Here is a 7,675-nt window from a genome sequence, read left to right as displayed (position 1 = left end):
CACGGAGAACATACAAACTCCACACGTGATATTTTGTTAGGAATGTATCAAGGTTGAAAGAGCGGACACATGATTTGATTGATTGTCACATGTATTAGTATACAGTGAAAAGTATTGTTTCTTGCGCGCTATACAGACAAAGCATACAATTCATAGATATGGAAAAGAGAGTGTGCAGAATGTAGTGTTATAGTCATAGCTAGGGTGTAGAGAAAGATCAACTTAATGCAAGGTAGGTCCATTCAAAAGTCTGATGGCAGCAGAGAAGAAGCTGTTCTAGAGTCAGTTGGTACGTGACCTCAGACTTTTGTATCTTTTTCCCGATGGAAGAAGGTGGAAGAGAGAATGTCCGGGGTGTGTGGGGTCCTTAATTATGCTGGCTGCTTGGCCAAGGCAGTGGGAAGTGTAGACAGAGTCAATGGATGGGAGGCTGGTTTGAGTGATGGATTGGACTACATTCATGACCTTTTGTGTTTTCATGCAGTCTTGGGCAGAGCAGGAGCCATATCGAACTGTGATACAACCAGAAAGAATGCTTTCTATGGTGCATCTGTAAAAGTTGGTGAGAGTCATAGCTGACATGCCAAATTTCCTTAGTCTTCTGAGAAAGTAGTAGCATTGGTGGGCTTTCTTAACTATAGTGTCGGCATGGGGGGACCAGGACAGGTTGTTGGTGATCTGGACACCTAAAAACCTGAAGCTCTCGTTCCTTTCTACTTCGTCCCCATTGATGTCGACAGGGGCATGTTCTCCTTTACGCTTCCTGAAGTCGATGACAATCTCCTTTGTTTTGTTGACATTGAGGGGGAGGTTACTGTTGCTGCACCAGTTCACCAGATTCTCTATCTCATTCCTGTACTCTGTCTCATCATTGTTTGAGATCCGACCCACTACGGTGGAGTCGTCAGCAAATTGAAAATCGAGTTGGGGGGAATTTGGCCGTGCAGTCATAGGTGTAATAAAGAGCATAATAAGGGGCTGAGGACACAGCCTTGTGGAACACCAGTGTTGAGGATTGTCGTGGAGGAGGTATTGTTGCCTATCCTTACTGATTGCGGTCTGTGAGTTAAGTAGTTCAGGATGCAATTGCAGAGGGAGGTGCCGAGGCCCAGGCCACGGAGTTTGGAGATGTGTTTTGTAGGAATAATAGTGTTGAAGGCTGAGTTGTAGTCGATAAATAGGAGTCTGACATAGCTGTCCTTGTTATCTAGGTGTTCCAGGGTTGAATGCAGGGTCAGAGAGACGGCATCTTCAGTGGACCTGTTGCGGCGGTAGTCAAACTGTAGTGGATCCAGGTAGTCCGGGAGGCTGGAATTGATTTGTGCTGTGACTAGCCTATTGAAACTCTTCATAATGATGAATGTCAGAGCCACCGGACGATAGTCATTAAGGCACACTGCCTGGCTTTTCTTTGGTATTGGGATGATGGTCATCTTCTTGAAGCAGATAGGGACCTCAGATTGTTGTAAAGAGAGGTTGAAGATGTCTGCAAGTACCCCCGCCAGCTGATCCATGCAGGATCTGAGTGCTCATCTGGGTACCCCATCTGGTGTGGAGATGCCGGCGTTGGACTGGGGTAAACACAGTAAGAAGTTTAACAACACCAGGTTAAAGTCCAACAGGTTTTAGTACCAAATAAACCTGTTGGACTTTAACCTGGTGTTAAACTTCTTACCCCATCTGGGCCAGTTGCATTCCATGGGTTGACCTTCGAGAAGGCTGCTCTGACATCTGCAATGGTGACCTCAGATACATGTTCATGCAAGGCTTCCAGGATGGAGGACATGCACTCGCTGACCTCTTGCTCAAAATGGTCGTAGAATGCATTGAGCTCACCAGGGAGGGGCGTGTTGGAGCCGGCGATTTTACATGCCTTCATCTTGTAGTCTGTTATGCCTTGCAGACCTGGCCTCCAGTGAGAGGAGAGAGACATGGGATTATTTCCCTTGGCGGAGGATGTTGAGTGGAGATTTGCCAGTGGTATTGAGAGCCTGGAAGTGTTTTGACAGGATGCGAAAGGAGAAGTGACAGAAGTGTCAGCAACCATAGGGACCAGATTTATGTGACTGTCAAAACAACCAGAGACAACATGTGGAAACATGTTTTTTAGGAGCCTGTTGTTATGATTATACACAGCTTGAAGAGATGGTGAAAGTAGATCCATAGAATCATCGAATCCCTACAGTGCAGAAAGAGGCCATTTGGCCCATCGAGCCTGCACCGACCACAATCCCATCCAGGCCCTATTCCTGTAACCCCTCATATTTACACTGCTAATCCCCCTGACACTAAGATCAATTTAGCACGGCCAATCAACCCTAACCCGCACATCTTTGGAGTGTGGGAGGAAACCGGAGCACCCGGAGGGAACCCACGCAGACACGGGGAGAATGTGCAAACTCCACACCGACAGTGACCTGAGGCCGGAATTGAATTCAGGTCCCTGGCAACAGTGTTAACCACTGTGCCGCCGTGCCGTCCAAAGAGCCAGCACAGGCACAATGAACAAAATGGCTGCCTCATCCCTTCACTGCAGCAATGCTCGATGATACAAACATACAAATTAGGTGCTGGAGTAGGCCATTCGACCCCTGTCGCCCTCAAAAGGCAGTGAAAGTAGAATATTTTTAAGGTAGAACTAGGTAGATTCTTGATTAACAAGGTTATCGGGAGTTGGCAGGAATGTGGAGTTGTAGTTATAATCAGATCAGCCACGATCTTATTGAATGGCAGAGCAGGCTTGAGGGGCCGAGTGGCCTACTCCTTCTCTTAGTTCTTACATTCATATGAAATTTGCAAGTAGTACCCAGCCTCTGCAGCTTTTGGAAGAATGTTGTGCAGCCGGAACTCAGAACTGAATGTTTGTCGCTTTTCATGCTTTCCACAATTAAGTATATAATCTTCCCTTGTGTATACATTCTCAAGATGTAATTTTCTCCTCTCTCAATCTGCAGGTATGAACATGACTGCTTTGAGCCGGGCAATGAAAGGCATTGTGGTGTTTTCAATTCTGCTAATAGTTGGTTTCAGCTTCTATAACCCAGTTACCATCACAAAGAGGAAAGTGGAGATTTTAACATGCCTCAAGTTTATCTGGCGTTCCAAAGCCTCACCAGCTCAAACCAATGTCACCAACGTGACTGCTGATATGGTCAGTGCTCAGCCCAGAGAGGAACCCGCTCCAGGCCCCTGCCTTCCCAACCTGAGTTTTAACAGCTTGACTGCCAAGTTGAAACCAATCTATAAGGACTTCATGATGTACCGCCATTGCAAGAACTTCCCACTCCTGCGACAAGCCCGCAGCTGCAGTGAGAAAGATACCTTCTTGCTGTTGGCGATTAAGTCTCTGGCGGAGAACGCCGACCGGCGCGCCTCGATCCGCAGCACGTGGGGGCAAGAGCGCACCGTCGGCGGGGCTCTGGTGCGTCGCGTCTTCCTGCTGGGGCAAACGGAGATCCAGATCCGCTCGCAGGCTGTGCAGGCCATGGTGGACCACGAGAGTGAGGAGCACCGTGACATCGTCCAATGGGGCTTTCGTGAGTCCTTCTTCAACGTGACGTTGAAAGAGACGCTCTTTTGGAAATGGTTCTCTGAGGAATGCCGTGGGGTCAAGTTTGTCCTCAAGGGCGACGACGACGTGTTTGTTAATGTGGAGAATGTTCTGGAATATTTAAACGACGTCAACCCTGCCCATGACCTCTATGTCGGAGATGTCTTCAGAAACTGGTACCCGACCAGGGCTGTGCACAGCAAATACTACATCCCTTTGTTTCTGTATGGGAAGAAACCTTACCCTCCGTATGCCGGTGGGGGTGGCTACCTACTATCTGCAACATCAATTCTGAAACTGCACAACGCCTCCGCATCTCAGGAACTCTTTCCCATTGATGATGCCTTTGTGGGAATGTGTGCCCAAAAGGCCAATATTGAAGTGGTTGCTCACACAGGCTTCCGCACGTATGGGAACATTCCATATGACCCGTGCATTTACAAAGGGTTAATGCTTGTCCACCGAGTGACCCCCAATGAATTATGGCTGATTTGGAGTTTGCTAAAGTATAACACTAAGACGTGTAGTCATTTCACAAGAATCTCATTGAAACTGTGAAGAAACAGTTCTATTTTTCTGTTCTGGCAAGCGACATTCGCGCTACACAAGTGTCAGGCAATAACCATCTCCAGCAAGAGGCAACCTAGCCATTGCCCCTTGATATTCAACGGCATTATCATCACTGATTCCCCCACTGTTGACATCTGGGGGGTGACCAGAAACTGAACTGGACTAGCCATATAAACACAGGTCAAAAGCTCGAAATCCTGCAGCAAGTAACTCACCTCCTGACTCCCCAAAGCCTGTCCATCATCTACAAGACATAAGTCAGGAGTGCGTTGGACTACTCTCACCTTGCCTGGATGGGTGCAGCTCCAACAACGCTCAAGAAGTTTGACACCATCCAGGACAAAGCATCCCGTTTGATTGGTATCCCTTCCACAAAAATTCACTCTCTCCATGGGGAGAGACAATCGCAGCCATGTGTACCATCTACAAGATGTACTGCAGGAACTCACCAAGACTCCACAGGTAGCACCTTCCAAACCCATGGCCACTACCAACTCGAAGAATAGGTCACATGGGATCATTAGCATCTGGAAGTTCCCCTCCAAGCCATTCACCATCCTGACTTGGAACTATATCACCGTTCCTTCGCAGTCGTTGAGTGAAAATCCCAGACTCTCTTCCGAACAGCACAGAGGGTGTACCTACATCACATGGGCTGCAGCAATTCAAGAAGGCAGCTCATCCATCTTCACAAGGGCAATTAGAGATGGGCAATAAGTGCTGATCTAGCCAGCATCACCCACATCCCATAAATGAATAAAAATAAATATATATCCGATAGCAATATTCAATCCTTGGATTCACTGTAGAAATCAGAGTTGGGAATCATGCTCTGATTCTCTCTTCATTCTTCCCGTTCCATCAATGGAAGCACCGTGACTGCCATTGTTGCTGAGCTCAAGTGACTGACCGCAGATGATCATCCCTGGAGATTGCTTGGCCTGTTTGGTTCAAAGTATGAGACATCCTGCCTTCTGGGACAAACCTGAGGTTCCAGCTGATCAGTCAGGTGGACAGAAGATCTTGTGACACTGTTTGTCAAAGAGGAGGGGCATTCACCCTGGCCAATGCTTACCACTCACCCGACACCTTTTTAGAAACAAATAATTTAGCCGTTGCTATTTAGGAGGTCTTGGTGTGAGCAAATTAGCTGCCCCAGAGGGCAGTGGAAGCCTGGTCAGTGAGTATGTTCATGACCGAGGTTGATCATTTCTAGATAGTAAAATCATCAAGCGATATGGGGATAGTGCAGGAAAATGACACTGAGGTAAAAGATCAGTCATGGTCTAACTGAATCGTGGAGGAAGCTCAAGGGGCCAAATGTCCTATTCCTGCTCCAATTTCCTATTTAGAATAGAATCATAGCATCCCCACAGTGCAGAAGGAGGCCATTCGGCCCATCAAGTCTGCACCCACCAAAATCCCACCCAAGCCCTATCCACATAACCCCACACATCTACCTTAGCTAGTCCTCCTGACACTAAGGGGCAATTTAGCATCTAACCTGCACATCTTTGGATTGTGGGAGGAAACCAGAGCACCCGGAGGAAACCCACGCAGATATGGGGAGAATGTGCAAACTCCACACAAATATTGACCTAAGCCGGGAATTAAACCCGGGTCCCTGGCACTGTGAGGCAGCAGTGCTAACCACTGTGCCACCGTCCCGCCCCACATATTTCCCAACATTACAACAGTAACTACACTTCAGAAGTACTTTTTTGACTGCAAAGTCCTGAAACTGTGAAAGGGGCCCTGTATAAAGTCAACCTCTTTCTAATTACCTTGTGATCCTCCATGTTAAAACAGTCCTGCTCATTTGGACCTTGAGCTTTTGTTGCAATAATGTTACACCCACTCAGAGATTTGGGGGGGTTCATTTCTTGCAAATTACGAGTGCTGGAAGGAATGGGGTGGGTTTGTTTAGAAGGGGGATGGCATCAGTTGATGCTTCACGCCATTTATAAAGAACTGAAACTGTGTTGTTGTATTGAAATCTGTTTAGCATTGCTTAAACATTGTGGAGGCACCAACGAAAGGGAGTGGGATAGCTTGATCTTGGTTTCAGATAAAGCTCGGCACAACATCATGGGCCGAAGGGCCTGTTCTGTGCTGTACTGTTCTATGTTCTAATGTGTCTTTCACCCAGCCTCCACATTGACCACCACAATCATATGATCTGATTGAGGTTAAATTCTTACTCACCTAACTCAGTCATGAACTTATTGAATGGCGGAGCAGACTCGATGGGCCGAACGGCCTACTTCTTCTCCCATGTCTTATGGCACAACCTGAGCAGGGCACCCCCTCTGAGCAGGACTGACTCATTTTGCAACCTGTTGAATGGCTTCATTGCCGTCACAGTGCATCAGTGGTGAACTTGCATTTATATAGCACTTTTCACCACTTAGAAACATCCCAAAGCACTTTACTGTCAATGAAATACTATTAAAGTGGAACTACTGTTGTACAGAATGTGGCAACCAATTTACACACAGCAAGATCCCACAAGCAGGAATGTGATGACGATCAGGTCATTTCATGTTTTTGCTTATTAGTATTGGTTGAGGGCAAAATGTTGGCCAGGACAAAGGGGAGAAGTTTCCCCGCTCTACAAAATAACGCCTTGAAATCTTTTACACCTACCTGTGTGGGAGTACGGCTGCTAAACCTCCCACCTGGGGTGAAAGTGGAATTCAATCTGCTCACAACTTGTAGATCATTGGCAGAACATGACGAATATTGTAACATCTTTCAAGGCTTTTGCGAGTACTCTTTTAACATGACGCCCAACGTGAGGCTTTTCTTTGTAAATGTTTCCGGGGCGCTGCACACCTTCAAAAGACATCTGGAAAAGTAGCACATAATCTTCCAAATCTAAAGACACATGGGGTGAAAAGGGTGATGTTAATTTGGGTACGTGATTGGTTAGTGGGTAGATGACAGAGGGCAATGGTGAATGGGTGATATTTATTTTTGGAGAGGTGTAATCAGTGGGGCTCCCTCAGGGATTGGTATTAGAACCATTTATATCAATGAACTAGACTTGGGCACGGAGAGTACAATTTCAAAGATGGTGGCTGACGCCAAACTCAACCACATTGCAAGTGGTGAACAGGATAGTACAAGATTTCAGTAGACTGACTGATAAAATAGGTAGGCTCGGGGCAGATGCAGTTAAGTATGAAGTGACGCACTTTGAGACAAACATGAAGTAGAGGGCATTTCTTCACTGTCGCTGGGTCAACATCCTGGAACACCCTTCCTAAGGGCGGGTGTTGCTGCACCCCAGAGACTTCAGCGGCCTAAAAGGGCAATTAGGGATGGGCAATAAATGTTGGCTTAGCCTGGTGACACCTACATCTCATGAATGAATAAACTTTTTTTAAAAATCTGACGAGCTCTCACAAAGGGTCACCCAGATTTGAAACGTTAGCTCTGTTTTCTCTCCACAGATGCTGTCAGAGCTGCTGAGATTTTCCAGCATTTCCTGTTTTAGTTTAAAAAATCTGAACTGCACAATTTTTTTGTGGGGGGTGGGGTGGGGGGGGGGAT

General features: G+C 46.9%; 1 pseudogene; it reads left to right on the top strand.

The window, feature by feature from the left end:
* Nucleotides 1-2,962: 2,962 nt before the first annotated feature.
* LOC144479950 (N-acetyllactosaminide beta-1,3-N-acetylglucosaminyltransferase 4 pseudogene) lies at nucleotides 2,963-4,108 on the top strand (annotated as a pseudogene).
* Nucleotides 4,109-7,675: the final 3,567 nt, after the last annotated feature.

Source organism: Mustelus asterias, chromosome 1 (assembly GCF_964213995.1).
Source record: "Mustelus asterias chromosome 1, sMusAst1.hap1.1, whole genome shotgun sequence".
Classification (NCBI taxonomy): domain Eukaryota; kingdom Metazoa; phylum Chordata; class Chondrichthyes; order Carcharhiniformes; family Triakidae; genus Mustelus; species Mustelus asterias.
The sequence above is the reverse complement of the archived record's forward strand: the minus strand, read 5'-3'. Positions and strand labels throughout refer to the sequence as shown.